Here is a 21,406-nt window from a genome sequence, read left to right on the forward strand (position 1 = left end):
GATTTTTGCCCAAAGGGTCTCCACTTCTGTCTGGTTGTGGGTAGGGTCCATGCCTTGTGGTTAAACCAGGAGTAGCTGGGGTTACAGTTGGCAGAGGTGTCTAGCACCTTGGCACCTGCAGATGTGGTGTGATCACAATATTGGCATGGCTCCTCTCAGACCATTTTTCCTGAATGATGGCTGGTTTTTCAGTGCTTCAGCATCCTCCAGGTCTCCTACCAGTACACCCCGGTCTTTTGGCTTCTGGGAGGGGTCACAGCTGCAGGATAGTAGAGCCCATCGCCAACGTGGAGCTCCTGGTCATGCACCCAGATTTGTTGCAGGTCTCATAACAATACTGCAAAAAATGGCTTGGCCGAGGGAAAACAAATACCTTCACGTCCATGTTCATGGTTTGCTCAGCTTTGAATTACAGAAATATTTCTCCAAGTGTTCTGAATACCGGAAAAATGCTGCTCACCAAACCTAATACCTAAAAGGCCTCTTTTATGTGACTATTACTTTGGTGACCAAAGTGCCAGGGTTTTACAAGAGCTGCTTATCCTTTGATAAAACAAAATCAGTGAATTTTTGCTGACAGCTTCAGATGCTGTGGAAACCTGAGCAACCTTTCACCAGCATATGTTGCTTGCTGGATCCTTCCTTAAGAACAAACCGCAGAAGTATCTTTAGTAATTTAATGAGCAATAAAGAGGACTATAAAAAAACAAGGATAATTAAATGTAATGATAGATTTTAGCACCCTAAATGGTTACCAGAAGTACTTAATCAAAACTAAGGTTTGTGCTAGGCAAAACGAATAGCTCTTTGTTGCCCCATAACAGAAAACATGTAAAAATAAAACTCAAAGAAAGATTTGGGATAGCGTTGGAATGACAGAATCATTACAAATCATCACAGCCTGCCTCCCGATGCCCCTCTGATGCTTGGGTAAAACAAATAAAGCAAAATTAAGGATCTGTTTTGTATATCACTTTGATCTTTGCTTCACCTTTTGAAAATATTTATGAAGGGCACTTTAATACAATTTGGCTTGTGATTTTTCAGTTTGGAAGAGGAACAAATAGATTGACAGAGTAAAAGGTTAGTCAGTGATGCGTTTTTGGTTTTTTTTTTCCCCCCAGCTTGCTGTTCTGGGAGGTAACTCCTAGAGCACGAGCTGCTGGGTACCTAGGCAGAACGAAGGGCGGTGTGCGTGCATGTGTGCGTGCTGCAGGGATGGGGCATGCAGGGACTCCAGCCACGCTGCTGCGCTCGTTGTAACAGCGCAAACAGGAATCTAACGCAGGCACCAGCATGGCCACAGATTCTTTCTTAACACAATAGCCTTTAGGAAAATCTGTGGATTAATTACATATTTTCATGCAATAACACGACGCTAATTGTTTACATTAAGCCATGTTTGCTTATGTAAATTACCTTAATTGGAAAATTCTTTAGTGTACAATTGTGATAGAGAATTAAAGAGATGAGGAAATATGGAGGATGTCAAGGCAATTCTTTGCAAATGATACTCTGATAAGATTCAGGGTGACCTAATCAGTTAACTCAGGCACTAATTAGTAATGTAGAAGATAGGGTAGGAAAGTGCTTGAAACAGCTGGGATGCTAACAGTTTAAGGGCCTGATCCTGCCTTCTTTCCATCCTGAGCCATCCCTCTGACCCAGGAGGGGAGAGGATGGCTGCAGAGGTTGTCCGACTACCAGCAGCTCACCTTGGCGGCAGCTGAGCGAGCTCAGCACTTTTGATGAAAGTGTCTTGTTTGCAAAGAAATCCTTGCGCTGGGTGTGGGGTCATGGGCTGCGCGCTGCTGACCTGAGGACATGCCTGCTGTTGGTTGCTGGCAGCTTCTGATGTGCGGTGAAAATCCATGATCTCAGAGAAGTCTTTGAGCAAATAACCAGGGCAGAGCTTAGGTACATAAATACCGAGTGTGAACAACCTCACCCATGGGTACCAACGCGCTCAGTGGTATGTTTTGTGTCAGGTGTGAATCGGGTGTTGTTCCTATTTTGGATACTCTCACTTTCTTTTCTTTGTGGTTTTAGTGAGGGGGAAAAAAAATCCACAACAAACAGCAACGAGAAAATCTGCTGCTAACTTCTACATATGTGACAGGTAAGGTCACCTTGCCCCATGGCTGGGGCTTTGTCCTCTTTGCTGTGCTGCGGAGTTGTCCTGGCTCTGCCCCTTGATGGTGCCGCGCAGCACGCTCTCGCCTACGTGTAGAGGGTTCCCAAACCACGTCCCCTTCATTCTGATGGGGCAAGCTCCCTGGTGGCCGTACATCTCTTCGTCCTTCTGCAGCATGCACCATCCCAGCAGCTGCTTTCACCCAGCAGGGAGCAGCATCAGTGGGCTCGGAGAAGCGGGCAGTGCTGGGGCCTGGGGAAGGGCTCTCCTGCTGCAGTCCTGGCTGCGTGCACTGCCGCTGAGGGTGCTGCGCGTTGCCGCACGGTGCACGCATTATTGCCTACGTGGGGTGTGTTCATCGCTGCTGATGCAGGTGCGTGCATTGCTGCTGGGGGTGCAGCACGGTGCCGGCGTGGACGTGCGCATGCAGAGCGTGCCGTGGGGACGCCTCGACCCACTCTGTTTGGGGTGCAGGGTGGAACCAATGCAGAGCACTTCAAAGCACTCCCCCGTGTCGCCTGGCTTGGAGCCGCGTCGCTTCAGCCTTTTTCAGCAGCGATTAGACACGTAGGTAGGTAGATGAGCGGAGATGCTGAGAGCACACGGGCCGTGCCCCCCTCACCCCCCGCCAGCCCCTTTGTGCTCACTGCCACAAACCCAACCAGGAGCAGCCCGGCCTTTTTGCCCGTATTATTCTCACCGTCTCCCTGACAGGCGTAGTAATATACAGAGCTATCTCAAGCTGGGAATGTCTGAATGAGGAGAGATTAAATAATATTAATAAAAATAATAATAATTAAGAGCGAGATTTCAAGTGTCTCACCAGAGCTCAGCGCAACAAACTGCTTTGGCAGAAGGATGCCGGAATTTGGGGGGCAAAAATCACCCACAGCGAGAGGGGAGGCTACCAGGAGTTGGCAATGTGGACAGCTGAGCTACGTTGCTGCATACGAGTTATCATCACTTCATACATGTTATCAGGGAGAGTGGAGAGTGTGTGTGACTCTCCTGCTGCATGCAGTGTGGTTTTCACTTTGATTCAGCAGCTCTTCTAATGGCAGGACAGTCATTGTTCTTAAGTCACTGAAGTACGGTTAAGTCTTTTTCAGCATTAAACAAAAAAAACCAAAACAATAACCAAGCCATGTCTCAATAGTCTGCTGCAATGATATTTCAGCATATCACGTTCTGGGAAGAGTTGTCTTGGATCTCTGTCACAGACCAGAATCTAGCTCAATTTAAAAGGGAGGGAGAGGTGGTGTTGGTTGGGGGGTTGTTGCAGATTTCACTCTTTTTTTATTAGACTCATTTTCTTAACTCTAAATAATATAATTCACTTCATATTTCCTTAAGGGAACATACTCTTGATGCCATATAAAGATTGACAATCTGGAGTATTGTAAAGAAAATGTATCTGAAATGTTTGCTCAGCCAAGTGTCAGAGGCACTGGGCTGTCCAAAAGTGTTAATGCAAGCAGGCTGCAACTAAAGGAGCTTTTGCAGCTCAAACAGATGTATTATTTTTGAAGGGTGTTTCTTTGAGCATTAAGCCTTTCTCATGCTACATGCTGTTTGCTGTCTTTTGTCTTACAAACCTTTTTAAATTTATCCCAGGATGCTTCAAGTTGGGTTTTTTTCTTTTTCTTTTTTTTTTTCTCCTTTTTTTTTTTTCCTTTTGCCTTTTATTGTTGTTGCTGTCTCTCTTCTGTCTGAGCTCAGAAACACTAAACTAAGACGATGAAGGGCTGGGTGATAATTTCAAACTTCCTGCAGGATAGTTTCAGAAAAGATGATATAGAAAGAAGAAAAACAAAAGCACATGTTGCCAAATGTATGCATATTTTCCAGTCATTTTGTATTGTCGAAGTGGTTGCTCTGTGTGTATTTTCAAGACACAGAGGGAGTACACGAAATGAAATATTCAAACACTTTGGCAACTCCTGCACACTTTCTTTGTTATCATAAAACACTTGTTCTGAAACTGGGTATGACATTTATTAAAGAGTTGTGGGTTTACCATATCTCATAAACGATTTCCATGGTTACTGAGGTGGCACGGCTGCAGAATCAAAGTACTTATTAAGATGTTAAAAAGTAGGTTTCTTTTAAATGAAAGCAGAGGTGTACTGGGCAACTTCTGTTCAAGTAATTCGTTTTAGGAAGCTCAAGACTTGACCTGGTGCTGATGCAAGTAGGCGCAGTGGCCCTGCAGCTGGGGGTCGCACCCGCTTACACCAGCAGGGAACTGGTCCCTGTCTCTCAAACTCCCTGTGCATTCACACCCTGGGTCTCAAGCCTCTGAGGATGTAGGTGTCAGTGCAAGCCCAGCTGGCCTGCTTGCAGATTTGAATGGCCACAAGTGCTCAGCAGAGCCACTGGAGCCAGCTGACAGTGCTGATTTTGTGGAGCTTTTGCTCCAGCCCCTAGACTGACGTGTCTATTCCTGTTTTGCACCTCACAAACCCCCAGTGCATTTTCTGCCTGCCATCCGCACTGACAGATGTTGTAAGTGTACTCACCAAGAGAAAGAAACCTGCTTTATGATGGTTATCCTTGAGAAGTGAGTTACAACAGCGCCAGTCTGGTGCTTGTTGGGGTTGCCATGAAGTTCTGGGCTCTGTTTAAGAATCTCAGCCTTTAGGGTCAAAAATGTGGTTGGAAGGCTCAAAAAGCCAGAAACTTTTGAAAGTACTAAATGCATTCTTCAGAAAGAACTGTGTGATTTCTGAGCTTAACTTACGGTTCAGGAGTCCCATTGCCGAGATGTGAACCCCACCAGCATCCCTGCATCTGACACAGATGGGCAAAGACAGGGACTGCTTCCACGGGCTGCCCTATCGGAGTGACAATCTCAGCCTCGGATATGGCAGCTCATGTCTGAGAGGACCTGGAGGAGCTGACACGGAAAGACAGCATGCTCAGTGTCTGTTCTATAAATAGTGCTATTAAATCTGACTTTTAAAAGCACTGAAAAGTCCTGTGAGACAAGACACACAGCCAGGAAGCACTGAGGGTTGGGATGTAGCTACCTACCAAGGTGAAATGCTGAAGCATCTGCGACTCAGCTGCTCCAGGGCTACCATAAAACCCGGTGAAATTGCAAAACCCAGTCCCTTTTATGGGACGTCTGCTTTCCTGCTTCTGGGGGCAGTGGGACAGCGTGGGGGGGCTGGCATGTGGCTGCTCTGCATCTGGGCTGCATCTTCTGCACTTGTGCTCTGGCCTCCTAGATGTCGGTGTATCCGTGCTACTCAGCAACACCTTGGTTTAATATAGACGGAAACAGGTTTTCCATGCTTTACGTATAAAATGCTGTATCAAGAACATATTCGTGTTCTTGAGCCAAGACTGTTTGGGCAGAAAAATGCCAATGAAGTGTGACCGAATCCATGCGAAAATGAAGTGTTTGCTTGGAGGAATTAAAGCAAATTTAAAATATTCAAGTTCACTGATTAGAAACATTATTACATCTCTCCAGTGGTGAAATAGCAAGCTGCAATTTATGCTCCTTTCTTCACAGGCCCTGAGTTACCTCGAGGGGATTCAGAGGATGCATGGACTAGAAAGTAAACGGAGGGGGAACACAGGGAACTTCAGCTGCAATAAAAGTACCTCTGTAGGATCCGAGTGAGTTATTAGTTTAAATAAATATAAAAACTTCAGTAGCACATCGCATCTCATCTCAACCAGAGACAGCGCTGCCTGTTTAGATTTGGTGGGTGGCTTCTTTACAACCTGTTTTTCTCAGACATGTGTTGGGAATATTTGGAGCTGTAGGACCAATTCCTCTACTTCTTTTCTAGCAAAATGCCCCTGCATGGGGTGGAGAGAAAGACAGTAGAAACAGAGATAGCTTCTTTAAATGTCATGCCTTCCCCTTGCAATTGGAAAACTGGGATTTTTTCTAGCCCCCCTGGGAATGGTTGCTAGTAAACCACATTCTGAGGGTAAAAAATATTTACCTGGAATTTTCCTTTCTCTCACCCTTCTGCATAGCTTTCCTCAGTCTGGGGAGCCTACCCAGGCTTGGGTGTTTGTCTTCTCCGAGCAGAACCTGTGGGTGCTTGTTGGAGCCGTGCTGGGCCTGAGGATGATGGAGACAGGTGCTAAAGCAATCCTGTCCCCAGCAGCTGAGCTTTGCAGGAGCGCTTGGGGACCCTAAGTCATGGTGAAACCTTGCTGTGGCTTCGTGTCGCTGGTGAGAGTGCTGGCTGGTGGCAGAGATGAAGCGGTTCCCCCCATGGCAAGGAGCGATGGGGCCAGGCTGCTCCCAGCCCTGCCCTGGTGGCTGTTTCTTGCTGGTAGGGCCTTGTAAAAAGAGGGGCAAAGCCATTGCTTTCCTTTCTGTTCCTGTGCCGCTTCCTGAGGCCCATTTCTCCAGCAAAGACCTCCTTTTCTCTGCTCTCTGGCAACTGCGTGGCTTTACAATGGCAAAAAAAAAAAAAAAAAAAAAAAAAAACAACAAAAAAAACACAACAGTCCCCAGATAACTATTTGGTGTAAGCATACCATGCGGCTTTAATGGAATTACCTCAGCCCTGCTAGTAAATAATTTATAGGAGGCAGTAAATAAAATATGTTTCTCTGTTCTTAAAAAACGAGAGTTGTCAGCCGGCAACTGCCTGCTGAGGGGGGCTTAACCCAGAGCCTGGCCTGCCTGGAGTGGGACCCGGTGGGGAAAACATCCAAGCCCCAAAAGCTGTTTTGGTTGGTTGGGTTTTTGTTGGTTGATTGGTTTGGGTTGGTTGGTTTGGTTCGGATGTGGGTTTGGTGGGTGGGTGGGTGGGTGTTTTGGGTGGGGGTGGGGGTGGATTTTTTGGGGGGGGGGTAGGATGGGGTAGGGGGGCCAGTAAAGCTGTGCTGCTGGGCCGGTGTCTGCGGGCTGTCCGCTAGCGAGCGTTCAGCGAGCTCTGCACATCTGTCTGTCTGTCCGTCCGTCCGTCCGGCGGCGCTTGCTGCCGGGGGCTCTCCGGGCCATTTCCGAGGTTGCCTCCCGGTAGCCTTGACCGTGAAACCCGAGTCCGAGGCGCTTGACCCGAATTTCCGAGGCACCCGCGGCAGCCCCGGAGCGTCACCGAGCCCCGATTGAAACCCGAGCCCTGTCACTAATGGCATTAAGAGGAGCCGAGGGGTGCGCCGTGCCTCCGCGGGCAGCGGCCCTCCGAGCGCCGCAGGGGATGCTCCGGGGTGCCGGGGGGGGGACCGGGACGGCTCCGGGGCCGCCCCCGCCTGGGGTCGGGCCGGGCCGGGCCGAGCCGTGGGGGCGTCCGGCTGCGCTGCCCGGTCCAGCCCGGCTCGGCCCGGCCCGGCCCGGGGGGCCCGCAGCCGGTCCCCTGCTGGCGTGGGGGAGTTGGGGCTGGGGAGCCGGCAGCGGAGATTTACGATGCGGGAGGACAGAGCGTGAAAGCGGTATATCATCATCAGGTTGGGCTGAAAGAAAGAAAACATATCTCCAACAAAAAGCGGGGCTTCGCAATTCAGCTGCGTTGTTAGGACAACGCAAACTATCCTTGAAATGATTAGTTCCACTTCAAAGGCATTTACATTCAACAGGGGCAGACGCAGCCTCTTTTTATGTCGCCAGAGGAGGAGGAAAAAAAAAAATAATAATAATAAAAAAAAAAAAAGGCGAGGAGGAGGTGGGGAGGTTTTGTGCTAAGGAGAGTCATATGTTTGCTTCTTCTATTTATTTTTCCTCATTCAGGGGACACTTGTGTAAAATAAACAGAGCACTCGCAGCCGCAGCGCTCCAGGACCGCTGGCCGGGGAGGTGGCGAGGGGCGGCCCTGGGGCTGTGCTCGGATCCCCCCCTCCTGACCCTTCCGAATGGGAAGCAAAAAGACAACAGTTAAAAAAAAAAAAAAAAAAGGAAAGAAAAAATCCCTGACCTCAAGAGCTGTCCTTCTTGGGACATCTGTTATTGACTTGAGGAAGTGTGACATACATTTAGTTAGATGACAAAGGCTCAGGGTATCCTGACACAGTTTGGGAAAGATTTGAAGACTGAGGTGTCCCCACACCGCTCTGGAAGTGGATCCCGTGTGATGGCATGGGCTGGGAAGAAACTTTTGTATCTCAAATCATGCACCTAAACCGCTTTCCGGAGTCCTTTGCATGGGGAAAACCAACCAAGGGTGGTCTGTTCCAGGTTACCCTGAGCTGTACAGGACTGAACGTGAAGGAGGAAAAAGGTAATGGGATTAGCCCAGAAAGGTTTGCCGTACCCTTACCACTTTACCAAAGCCTAACTCATCTTTCCTGATTAATTCTTACATCGAAATGAACCCAGCCTTCTCCCCTGTATCAAAGCGTGGCACTTATTTTAACTTCCAGATTCCTTAAAGCTAGTGTTCCCATCATTCACTGCTGGAAATTGAAAGGCAGGCATACAAAATTAAAATGCAAACAGTGAAGCCTATGTAGAGTTATCTGTGCTGAATGCAGGAATTCCACCTCGCTGGAAACGTGTTGCACCAGCGTGCGCGTGTGTGTATGGGAGCAGGGGCCTTTGCTCTCCCCCTCTGTTCCTATTGCCTGTTTTCTGCCTGATGGTTTGCAGCTCATCATTCAATTAGACCTCAAAATTCTGTAGAAGAAAATTGAAATTGTAAAGGATCCCGGGCAACAGTTTTCTAAAATATTTTGTCTGCCACAGCTCTCTCAACACATATGAACTGAATTACTCTCAATACTGGTGCTGATCAAAAATCATTCTTTCAAGTTGCTTTTGTGGGGAGGTTAACACTTTACACATTTGAAACCTAACAACTCTATCTGTTTTTTGTTGTTGTTGTTGTTTTGTTGTTGTTTTTTGTTTTGTTTTTTACATTTTTAAAGGTGCTGTGAACACTTTATTGCCTGCACCCACAAACTGTCTGCTTTATCCCTGTTTGAAAGCCAGAGATGGTGATGGCCCCCAGCTTTATGAAATAAATATCAGTGTGCAAGTTACCGTTTGGAAATGAAGCCCTTATTCCAGCTAAGCTGGAGCTGGAGTCAAGGTTTAACTGCTCAGTGATCCTTGTTTTATGTTACGAACATGTATGTGATTCATCCCTGATCAAGCCAAGAAGTTTCCTTCTGTTTTGTTTTTTTTTAATTCCTTTTTTTTTTCCTCTCTCTTTTTTTTTTTTTTTTTTTCATGGACCTTTTCCTCATCTGGAAAAGGACTGGATTTGTTGGCCTTCACTTTCTGTTACTTTCAGCTAGTTCTTGGTTGTCTCAAATATTTTGTTTGCTGTGGAGAGCTTTGGCCCAAGGAGGACCAGTCTGATGCTGGGTCTCATTTAGATGGTGCAGGTTGAGAATTTGTGTGCTGCAGCAACCAGCAAGTAGAGCTCAGAGAGGGACCTTGCTGTGAAATCAGCTCTGGCAGTACTGTTGGTAATTATAGGAAATGCAACCAAAAGGGAGAAAATAGCATGGGAAATAAAGCAGTGATTTTTTAAAATTTATTTTAGAGAGAGAAAGCCAAAGAGTGGGTAATCCAGAAAAAAGAAAAAAAAGTAAATAAAACTAGAAAAATCTCTGTAGGAAGAATAAAGTGTTGAAGATAGCCAGGAACTAGAGAGGCAGATGGGGCTGCGGGAGAAGCGGGCTGAGGGCACCAGGGCTAGGAGACAGAGCTGGGAGAGCAGTGAGCTGGAGACATTTGATCCAGTTGTGTTATTTTTCATTCCTAGAGATAAAGAAATGTTTTCAGTCAGAAAAAATGCATTTTTATTGAATTCCCTGAAAGTTCATACTTAAAAAATCTGTTTTCCATTTCTGTCTTTTTTTTGTTTTATGAAACACTAGAAATACGAGAGCTTTTCAAATATCCTTGAGAACGCTGGGAGTTTCACAGTTGTTCTATCATTTACTCCATCATTTATAGGGGCGTTATTGAGAAGTTAAAGCCAATGTGTGTTTGAGCTCCACATCATCTTCTTTCTGGTGAGGCTGCGGTGGGCCGTCTGGGGTCATTTGGCTGCATGAGGGAGGGGAGCATCTCCTGTGGCACTCCCTGGTCTGATGGGGTGCTTGTAAAAGGAGAAGCATGAAAGCGGAGAAGGATTTTGAGGCTTCTTTGGGGGGCTGGGGATCCATGCTGGTCCCTAAGCTGCTGTTAACTGGGACCAGTTCTCAGTTTCTCAGGTGGATGCTGGTGGCTGTGCCATGGTCCAAGGTGCACTTGTGGGAATGGGGAAAATGTTTGTTGGTGAGAAATACAGCAAGTTTCACCAGGACCCTCTGCAAATCCACTGATTGCAGACACCCTAGCAATGGTGCAAAACTTGGGTCAGCAGGAAAATCCTATCTGGTCTGGGGACTTAAACCTGGCGCCCTGCACCCAGCACGGCAGGATTCTTGCCCAGAGCAGGCAGAGGGATCGTGGACAAGTGCAGCAGAGAGGGGCCATGGTGGAGGGGAGCGTCCAGATGAGGCCCGCCCCTCCCCACGGGGTCTCTGCCCCCCTTGTTATCCCGTTGTCTTCCCCTTGCTCTGATTTTTGTGTGAGTGTGTGTCTCCCTCCCCTCCTCCTTGTCTGTGCGTCTCCTCTCCCATTCTGTCTCGCTCCACCCCTCCGTCTCTCTCCTCTGTCTGCCCCACACCCTTTTGTCCTGCTCGGCTGCTCGGCATCGCTTTTGTGTGCTAATAGCAGCCAACTGCGACGGGCTCAAAGGATCCCAACTGCTGCATCCCCCCCCCCAAGCTTTTAATTCAGCTGCTGAGGACCAGCGTGGCTTCTCTGTCCAGAGCCATGCGGCAGGGCTGGTGTGTGGTTCTGGGGTTCTCCATATGTCCCCTCTCGCTGGGCCAGCATCTTGGCCGTGACTGCCATGCCAGGAGGAGATGGTCCTAATGGTCCATCCACCGTGCCCTCTGTTAGCTCAGGGAGCCCATGGGGATGGGGGCAGTGAGGCAAAAAAAAGCTGTGGCGAGACCCTGCAGGCTGCTTCGGGCCACACTGGGGCTTTTTGGAGGTGCTGGCACCTGTTGGGAAGGGCACAGGGGAAGGACTTGCACCTCCATGGGGATGTGGGTGTTCACCGCCCCTTCAGCCACTCAACCTCCTCGGTCTGGGCAGGGCGGGCATCGTGGTGGGACGTGGCCAGGCCGCGTGGTGACAACTGCTCCGTGTTGGGCTTCCCACCAGGTGTAAGCAGTGGTGGCGGTCCCTGGGGGCAGGGACTCAGCGGGCACAAAAGCAGCAGGTGGAGACATCACCCCCAGGAACAGTCGTCGTGTGTCTGCCCCGCGGCTCCGTCCCCATCTTTGACGTTTCTTATTTCGGATTACATTCATCTTAAACGTTCAGGGAAATAGTTTCCCGTGGGAGCCTCTCCTTGGAGTATATTGAATTTGCTGTTTCTTGTAGGACAGAACTGGTGGCCCAGTGCTCAGGGTGTGATGGGACAGGTGACGACTGCTCCCTTCCTGCTGGCCATGAGCTGGTGGCTGTGCTCCAGCACGGCTCATCGAACGCTTTGGTCTTAAAAAAGGCACCAGGTGACAATATGTGCCGATGGCTCATTCCCACCCCATCCTTCGCTCGTCCCATCCCTGGTGCTGGTGCAGTGGAGGTGGCTTTGCCAAGGGCTCCTGCAAACTGCTGCTCCTGCAGGAAGCAGTCCCTGCCCCTCTCCCCGCGGTGACAGCACGCCACACGCTTTATTGCTCCTCTCCCTCATGGGAGGCCTCCAGTTGCTCTCGGGAGCTGCCACACTCAGCTGAGCACCCTTGGGGGCCCGCAGGATCGCCACGCGTGGGTGGTTTCACCCCTCAGTGAGCGGGCACAGGGAGTAGGGCTGCGGTTTGCGTGGCAGCGTTGTCTCGGCTGGGAAAAAGCGGTTGCAGTTTGGAGTCTCATTTGTTTTTCTAAAAGCTGTGCTCGCTGCCCCGGTTTTGTCCTAGGAAGCTCCAGGCTGCGTCCGTGTGTCTGTGCTGCATCCATGTGTCTGTACGGAGCCTCTGCCTCCGAGCCCAGGGACAAACTCAATGCCACGTGAGGGTGCCACGTGTCAGCCAGGCTGCCCCAAGGCCTTCAGCGCTGCCTTGTGAGGTAGATGGCAAGGGGCGGCGTAGCCTGCCTCTGATAAATGCAAGAGAGAAACCGGTAGCAGAAAATGCTAAGGAGGCTGAAAAAAAGCAGCCCGTTATCAGAATAATCCCTGTAAAAAAAATAAAGGTGCATCCATTCCGAAAGGAAAATCTGGAAATTCGAGTGGGATTTCTCTGTAGCCGCACAGTGCTCTGAGACTGCATAGGGTTGTTTGTGAGTGGTACATGGCCTACAACTACAGCGAAGAATTAAACAGGGCAAGAATGTGAGTTCATTTTGCCTAATTGCTCATCCTTCTCAAGGTTTGTTTGAAATAGTTTTCCCTGACACTGTGTTTTCTTCCCTCTGAAGAGAACAACTTAAAAAAAAAAAAAAAGCAGAAATAAGGTTAGTAAATGCTAACGAGGAGTTAAATGAAGTATTTAAATTGCATGCTCATGGATCTCATTTGTACACCTGGAGTAAAAATAAAAGTAAATCCATATATGTATGCATACATACAGACACTGATCTGTAGGCTGACAGAGAGCTTGTTCGTGTGAGTGAGTGCTTGCACATACAGGTATGTGGAGAGAAGGAGGACAGAAATCCACCTAGGCGCTGTTGTAGCTTTCTTTTGCAGACGGGTCAGTGATGCACACCACAGGTTCCTTTTTATGCAAAAAAAATAAAATAAGCCCCCTTAAAAAATACCATGAGCTGAAGGTGAGGCAGTGCAAATGCTACGAGCTCGAAGAGGTTTGCAGCCCCCCGAGGAGGAGCGGTGCGCGGGTCCCGCAGCACGCTGACCTTTTGTGTGAGCGGCTCACCCTGGCACCGCGTCAGCCTGCGTGACCTTCTGGAGCACGCGGGACTTGCCATGTCCTGGAGAGAAATCCAGTCCCCATATCAGGAGCGCTTGCTTTTCCAGAGATCACACCCCACCACCGCTGCCTGTTAAGAATGTAAAAGCCTGTTTTTATTAATCTAGTACAGCCTTCTCCGTATTAAAAAATAGTTGTGCCATTAATAATGAATTTGTCATGTTTCTATGTCAGCTCCAATTTGTGTTACGCCCCAGCTGGCAGGCTTTGTCAGTCGGCGTGGTGCGTGCTGGCAGAGCTCTGCCCTGGCACCTCGGCATCGGGACCCAGTGCTGTGCCCGCAGCTCCTTTGGACATGCAGGCACAGCCTGCCCGGGGCTCCGTCCGGGCAGCCTGCCAGGAAAGCACCCCCCTCCCTAATGCCATAGGTAACGGGAAGCCAGCTCAAGTAGCAAACATGATCTGAAAGATATTTTCTGTTACTTGAAATGCTAAAAAGAATCAGGATGGAAAATACATGGATTTTTAAATGTGAAGACCTACTGAAGCTGGTTTTCAACCTGAATTGTTTACCTGGCAAAGAAGTTGAGCACGGGTGTCACTGGGTAATTGATAAGGCAGTTACTTAAGCATCCCTGAATAAATCTGCTTTTCCTCCACTGAGGTCAGATTTGAATTTGAAGTGATGGAGCGCAGGGAATTGCATCGAATGCCTGCTGTGGCCATCACCATCACCTGACAGCAGCAGTTGTGGCAGTGGGAATGGTGAGCTCCAGCCTCAAAATGAACCCACCCATCACTTGGTCCTTCCTAGAGCAGGTCTGATAGAGGTCTGCCAGCAGTGGCAAGCCTTGGGATTCACCAGGCTCCCCAGGTCTGCGTGTGTCCGGGGGCACTGCCCGCAATGCAGGCAGGCTCCAGGGAATCTCAGGGTTTGCTCTGAGAAAGGGCACATGCTTCTGATGTTGCCACCTCCTCTGGTCATGGGGTATCTCTCACCACGGTATATTTCAGTCTGGTTTCTTGAGGAGATGTGGCTCTCACTTCTGTCTGTCCCTGTCCTACAGCTGATCCCAGGACTAATTGATATTACTCTTGAAACCACAAGTCAGGCCTTGCAACATTGTGGGAATAGGTTTAAAAAATAAAAAAAAGACTTTTATATCTGTCAAAGGCAGGACCTTTAGACCACTTGTTTCCGAGCTTTCCTTCCCATGGCTATAGGAGTTGAAAACACACTTTTGCTTTCAAATGAATGCCGAGTTTCTCACATAGGAGAGGGGTGCAGGGCAGGGAGCTTGGCCCCTTGAGTGCTGCCCTCTTTGGGGTGGTTCCCACACTTCCCTAGCCTGAACACAGACCCCCAGCACATGGGCTTTGATTTTCTCCAGTGCCTTCAAACCCCTGGGGTAGAAACATGAGAGAATAAAAGAAGGGTGATGGAAAAACGTGTTCCCAGGTAATTCCCACCCTACATGGAGGGAAGGTGCCTCTTAGTGTGGGAGTGGCAGCCGAGCTGTGTGCTCCTTGCTGGGTGCATCTGTTAGCGCGGGTGGGCGCTAGTCCCTGCGCACAGCGAGAGCACAGCAGCATACGGGGTGCCATTAACCAGACATTACAGACAGGCTCAGTACAAGATGGGGAAAACACTTGAAAGTGACAGTGTAAATATATACTGAGGGCGTTTATCAAGATGTAGCAGACAAGGGTTTTGAAGGGAACTTCTGTTATTGGGAGCGTTGGTGGAGTTTTTTTCTCATCTGTCATTGCTTGCTTTCTTTTCAAAGTTCCCAATCAAAACACCTGCTTATCCGGAGAAGAGCCTGATGAATGCAGCACATCGTCAGGGGCGCATCAGTGGGCAATGCTGGCTGGGTGCTGTGCCTCTCGACTGCCCCTGTGCTGTGGTGGGGAGCCCTGCCGTGAATCGGAGCCTGATGGGTTACGGCCTCACCGGGCAGCTTCAGCCCTTGGCCACTGCTTTTTGCAGCAGAGGATTTGCTCTGCACAGAGCCAAGCAGGGGGACAATGCTAGTGATGTGTGGATGCTGCTCCTTGCCCTGGCAGGGTGGGGATGGGGGACAAACCCCCTGGGAAAGGCAGCGATGAAATCTTCAGAGCTGTCATTTCTGCATCTTTGAAAGCACTACATCCCTTCTGTAATGCATCCACACAGGAGTTCGTTTTTTACAGTCTTACAATTAAGCTTTTTGAGATTTTCTGCTTTGCCTGTGCTATGTGCAATTACATTACCGCTCATGCCAGTGTTTATATCTTTTGCTCTCACACTACACCGTTGTACTATCTTTTTTCTTTTAAGATCCTGACGTCTACCTGACAGCAAGCACGGGGGCTGAGGCAACAGCTGCGCTGCTGAACACCTGCCCCACGAGGTCAGGCAGCAGCAAAACTTCCCCTGGCTTTTAAAGAAAAGGAAGAGGAGCTCAGTGAGATGTAATTGTTCTCAAGTGTTTTCTCGTGCATGTGTGCCCATGTGCTGAACCAGGGGTGCCAGCCAAGTCACTCTTGGGAAGTTCAACATAAGACGGGACAATTTAGAGTTACTTGAAACCAGCATCATCAAAGGGCTACAGGACTGGGTATGAGTACTAGGCAGGAAAATGTTATTCTGAACTGCTAACCTGGGCCTGAGATGGAAGTGTGGCTGAGGTGTCTCCGGGCTGCACCATGCACCCGTACTCACAACATGTTTGCTTTACCCTTGCTCGTTGTGCAGGAGTTATGGCCACACTGAGAAGATCCTGGCAGCGATGCCTGCTGCACCTCTGAGGTCAAAGGATATGAAAGGCAAAAGCTGGAGAATTTAGTTAGAGTTAGATCAACTGTTAAGTGACACCTGGGTGCTTTTTAGCAATCCGTGACAAAGAGATTTGCAAAGGTCAATAAGGTAACAGAAGATTTTTCTTGGATAATGATTTTAAAGTTATCTTTGCAGAAAAAAAAATGTAGAAAATATGTGTATGTCTGCATGCGCATATGCATTCACCAAAAGCCCAAACCCTCCTATAATTTTCTGGAGAAATATAAATGCAATGGTTGATCTTTCTTTTTAACTGAATTGAATATTAGCATTTCGGTCTGACTTTTCCATCTGTGTCCTGCAAACGATTAGACAGAAAACCTTCTCTGAATGTGAAGTGACCGAGTTTAATGAATATGTTGAGTCTAATAAATGAGTGACATTTTATTTTTAAAACGTGTGTTTTTCAAGAGCTTACACCGAAACACTCAGAAATTCTTATTAACCTGTCAGAGTTATCTTTCTAATGACTGTATGATTGCTATTTTATAGGAAATGCCAGTTGAATATTATGTTTCTTTTTTCACCAAATATGACTCCTAGGCACCCACGGAAGTTTAATGAGAATATAGAGAAGTAAATACAGGTAGGAATTGGCCCCCAAGCAGCAGTTTTCTGAAATAAAAGGTAAAGAAGGCTCTGAGAATCAGTGCAAGGTCCTGCTTTAAAATTCAGTCCTTGTCCTAGTGATTGACTGCACTAAATCTATCCTGCCAGTGACGGCTGGCTTTTAAAATATATATTTATGATTAGTTTAATTCATGGAGCCTTTTTCCTCTGAATTGATTTGATGAAATGAACTAGGCAAATAATAAATTTTTCACTGGAATGAATCTGCTTAATCAATTTAGACAATCAGTTTGTTCTTTGCTTAATAACATCTGCAAAAAGGAAACAAAGTCTTTCATTAACAAGGATGGCCAGACATTCATAATGAGAGGTGGCATCTAACATCAGGTAATGTCTTCCATAGGAAGATAAAACAGGATTAAACATCTGGTGCGAGTACCTGGCTCCAAAATGCCCCTCCTGCTACTCAGGGTGGGACTCAGCATTCATTTTTCCCCTGGCATGAGTCCCATTGACATCTGTGGACATTTTGCCGGGGCAGGAGTTCATGACAGGGACATCAGTCCGGATCCAAACCTGCCTAAAAACCATGGAGGTTTTCCATCTGCTGTCAGTGGGAACTCAGCAAATAACGCCGAGAACAAACGTGGCATTGAAACACTGCAGCAGATGCATTCAATAAACTTCTCTCACTTTCATTTGCTTTTCAGAGCAGGGGTTTAATATGGAGCATTATTAAATAACTATGCCCTTACACCAGGCTGCGAAGTAGAAGCTTGTCTGAGAAGCCTGGGAGTTTGAGGTGTCTGTACAGAGAAAACAAACACTGCTAGCCAGAGAGTGATTATGCTTGTACTGCAGTGCAGAGCACTGCTTGGTCTAGTAATTGTAAAGACATTATTTCCTAATGTTTTATTTTCACTCTGTTCTAGATTTTATGTTGATTTTAATTATACCTCTTAGGAATAATATCTGGTAAACCAATTTTGGTGAATGGCAATGAAAAAGCATTATCCACTGACGGTAATTACACATATTTCTTAGTCCCCAGATAAAATAGTTTTACTTAAACCCCACTACAGAATTTATACACTCTTTTTTTATGGACTCTGCCAGTGGAGTTTCAGATAATAGAAATCTCAAACACTAATCTCCACATCCCAGATGGCCATCTCCAGGAGCAGCATAAACTGTTTCCCCCAACAAATTTCCTTTTGCAGCCTTGTCAGAAAAACACAGTGAGCCAAAGCAAAGACATTCAATGTTTTCCCTCATGGTTCCTATTAATTTAATAACTTAGGGGTTGATCCTTCTGCCTTTGAGATCGGAGGGAGTTTGTTTTGCCACTGAGTTTTCCCCCTCTGATCACTCTCCCAGGGTGCTGTCTAGGCATTTGGCAATGCTGCTCAATATACAGGAGAAGTTTATTCATCCCTTCTTACTTCCAGTGTGATACTCTACAGACACTTTGGCCTCTCTTTATTAAACTAAACGTCCTACTTAATAAACTGAATGCTCCAAAGCATTATTTCTAACATTTTGCTGTAAAATACTTTAACGCAGTAGCATCTTTTTCCCCCAAGTCATCATAGCATTTGGAAGCAGAAGCCCAGCCTGAGCAATTGTTTTCACCTGCGGGTGATGCCTAACAACTGATAACCTCCTCCTGGGATGGAGGAATATCCCTCCTGGGATGGAGAGCAGAATACAGCAAACCTACAGTATATACAAATCAGACTAGTTCAAAAGTGTAAGTTGAGAAATATTTTGTCCCAGTCAGTGTCTCTGGCAGAAATAAATAACGAATTTTAAGTGTTCTGTGCACTGAAAAGAGAGTATATGCTTTCATTTTAAAGGTAATCTATGCTATTGAGAAGAATTACTGTTAGCTAATACACTACTTCATTTTAACTTTAAAAATTAAGAGCTATTTACAATAATCCTTTTTTTTTGTATAGAGTATTGAAATATTGTTTGAACTTAAAGCTGAATACAGAGCAGGATTGTACGTGAGCAGAAATTAATTTCATCTTGTTGCTGGTCCCTCATTAAGCATGGTGGTCGTGGGTCCGTCCTGGTCCTGTTGTGGTGCTCAGGCTCTGTTGTAAGGTAAACTCACTGTGCGTGTGCACGTGTGTGTTTTGAGGCGTGCTGTGCTCCCCAGAAAGCAGCTCTGATCTCCCACTGACACCAGCGGGCAGGAGAAACGTGCAAATCCAAGAAAAATGTGAACTCTTGTGTCTGATCTGCCCATAGGTAAGTGCCCTCCCTGGAAGCCCCGTGCTTGCCTGGCTTCTTGCCATCCTCCAGCAGTGTGCACTGACATGTCCACGTGTTCCAGCAGAAAATTGGTGCGATGTGGGATGGGGGGGCTGGGAAGCCTGGTTAGGAGCAATTAAACGAACACTCTTGACTTTTCCAGTTTCTTATGAGAAATGCTCTGGTGGCTGACAAAAGGGACTAAGCCCTTTGCATGTCAAATGTGGGTGCAGTTGGTTGGTGGTGGTGCCTTTCAGTGAGCCAGTTGCCTCTTCTGTTAAGCACCAGAGCTGGGGCGTTCCCGTTTTGTGGGGTAAACGTTAAGTGCTAACATGGGTAGTTTGTATCTTGGTAGACTGTGGCTGCAACATTAATGATCTGTTACTGTATTTCTTTTTTCTTCTTGTCCTTATGTTTTTCCTTTTGTGTGCCTGTGTGTGTTTTGTTTTGTTTAAGCACCCAGAAATCAAATATTAACCTGATTATGAATTCAGTGTTACATGTAAGGCGGGGAAGAGCTGCAGGTGGTGACTGACAACTGGCTCGTGTTTGATCTGGCAGTTTTCATCTATGCCACCATTTTATTCCTGCTGTGGGACTGCAGCAAAATGGTGGCTCACTTGTTTTGAGCCTCGGTGATGAATCGGGTGTGTAAAATCCCAGCTCCTGTGTGCCAGGGACTGCGCTTGCTCTGCAGAAGAGCAGGCTGAAAGATGTACCCTTGCTAATATGTGATATACAATAGGATCTCCTACTGGGGAGCTCCCCGTATTGGAGCGGGGAAGGAGCTACATAAATCCTCATCCCACGAGAAGAATTAAGGAATTTCATCGTCCAGTGAGTCGCCCCCCTCCTCCCCCTCCCCGTGTATTCTTTGGGTAGGGGGGGGAGATAATCTCTTTGGAGCATATGTACAGGAATGCCTTGCTGTGATGTATCTAAGGCAGCTAAGTGCCAGGATGGCTGCATGGCTTTGAGCAGTCCCAGTGTTTCCTCCTGTAGGCTCCAGGGTGAGCTTTACTTGAGGATTTTGCCTGGAAGAGCCTGGATGTGGAGGGAGCCTAGCACTCCTGGGGGTACCACTGAGCTGGCTGGCCCTGGTCCTGGTGGCCTTGAGAGCAGGAACCCCTTGGAGCTGATCAGGACCCCACTTTGGGAGACTCTTTCCTAGCAGAGACTGCTGCAGCTCCTCTGCTGACCCAGAAGTGTGTCAGCCCTTCACTGGCCATTCCTGAAGTTCCCAGAGAAGGTTACGGCAAGGCTTTGTGCTACCCAGCATGGAAGAGCTTTGGTCAGTGCTGGTTTCCTTGGCTGACCACAGTGAGTTCCGTCTGCCAGGCATCTCCCAGGGCTATCTCGATCATCTACCTGGGCCCTCCAGATAGATGGCCTCCAGGATGGATGTGGGGTGTTCATTTCCCCATCAGTGTCCTGCCACCTGAGGACATGATGTTTGACCAATGCCTGAACCAGCAGTTGGCCTCTGGCAACCATGGAAAACATCTGCGTTACTTCTGAGAGAAACTATATTTGACTTGGTTTCACCACCCTCTTGAGCAGGTTAGGTCTAAAGGAGTTAGTTTCTGCCCTGGGGTGGGACAAGAGGTGCTGTACTGGGCCCTGCTTTAGCCAGCCTCCGACATGGAGCATGTCTGGGTCCACTCATTAGTTTACTGAGAATGGGCAGCACCTGAATAGGGTTGCCTTGGGCAGATGCTGGAAACCAACAGCTGATACTAACTTTGAGCTACTGGGAACCAAAAAAGGCGGATCATAAGAAAGTGGCGTCAGTGGAGGCCAAAACGGGGACTAGCTGTGTTGGTGGATTCCTGTTAGACTGTCTCTGTGTTGTGCCACGGCCATCACTGGCCAAAAAAACCTTTCTGAATCAACTGAAGTGTCTCTCAAGGAATGTCTGATCCTTGTTGTGACCTGAGACAAGTAAAACTGTATGAGTCAGTAATGCCTGGAACCCACTGCATCCTGCCCAAGTACTTCTGTAGGAGTAGTTGCTCTGGATGTGTTGTATGTGTTCATTTATACAGCAAATTGGGTGGATTGTGGCATGGATTTGTCAGGCTTAGAAATCGCTTTCCACAACTCTGGACTGACTGACATATTAGTAATCTATTGGGATTTCTTGTTCACTGGTAATTTAAAAATGATTATTTTTTTTTGTGCTGGAATGAGCTTCAGAACAAAAACTACTTCAACAAGGATTTTTTTTTTTCTGGTCTCAAGTTTTCTTCATCCTTCAGCCTCACAGTTGTGCTTAAAACTGTTGTGTATCGATAAGAGTTTCCTTCCACCCATAATTTACTCTCTCCTTCTGTTCCCTGCTGTAAACAAGCCATTAAAAATGTGTTTATGACATCACAGTTGGTGACCATGGAAATGACTTTGATGTTAGGAAGACAAATATAGCATCGTGATTTCACGGCAGGATCAAGGCTGGAGAAGACCCTTGTTCAAATGGCGGGTAATTAACAAAGGTGGTGGAGGGGAAGCTTGGAAAAACCTGAAGAGCCAATTGACTGAATATGATACATTTTAAAGTTTTCCTCCAGTGTGTGTGTGGGGGGGGGGTTGGGGGGGGACTCTTTCAAATGGAAAATCGTGGTGCTCTGGGTGTACTATTTTAAATAAAGGCTTATAGGATAAACACAAAATTAGGGGGGAGAAAGCTTCAGAATAAGATTTTTTTTATACAAAAAAAAAAAAGAAAATCCAGCAGGCATCTTTCAAGCTAGGGCTGTCTGTGTTTAAAGGGGGCT

At 47.4% G+C, this 21,406-nt stretch overlaps 2 long non-coding RNA genes across 5 annotated transcripts; both read left to right on the forward strand.

Annotated features, from left to right (window-relative positions):
• Window positions 1-1,487: 1,487 nt before the first annotated feature.
• On the forward strand, window positions 1,488-6,831 carry LOC310881033. Of its 2 annotated transcripts, none has more exons than XR_014572069.1 (4): window positions 1,488-1,972; window positions 2,050-2,119; window positions 5,655-5,761; window positions 6,131-6,831. It is a non-coding gene; the product is annotated as an uncharacterized lncRNA (long non-coding RNA). The 2 variants fall into 2 exon arrangements; XR_014572070.1 differs by having other exon boundaries at window positions 1,488-1,917.
• A 10,376-nt stretch (window positions 6,832-17,207) lies between these two features.
• Window positions 17,208-21,008, forward strand: LOC310880761. Of its 3 annotated transcripts, XR_014571906.1 has the most exons (4): window positions 17,215-18,229; window positions 18,332-18,629; window positions 19,089-19,279; window positions 19,378-21,008. It is a non-coding gene; the product is annotated as an uncharacterized lncRNA (long non-coding RNA). The 3 variants fall into 3 exon arrangements; XR_014571905.1 differs by having other exon boundaries at window positions 17,208-18,229; window positions 19,096-21,008; XR_014571907.1 differs by having other exon boundaries at window positions 17,221-18,229; window positions 19,089-21,008.
• The last annotated feature ends 398 nt before the right edge of the window (window positions 21,009-21,406 follow it).

This window comes from Anser anser, assembly GCF_964211835.1.
Source record: "Anser anser genome assembly, chromosome: 13".
In the NCBI taxonomy this organism is placed as follows: Eukaryota; Metazoa; Chordata; class Aves; order Anseriformes; family Anatidae; genus Anser; species Anser anser.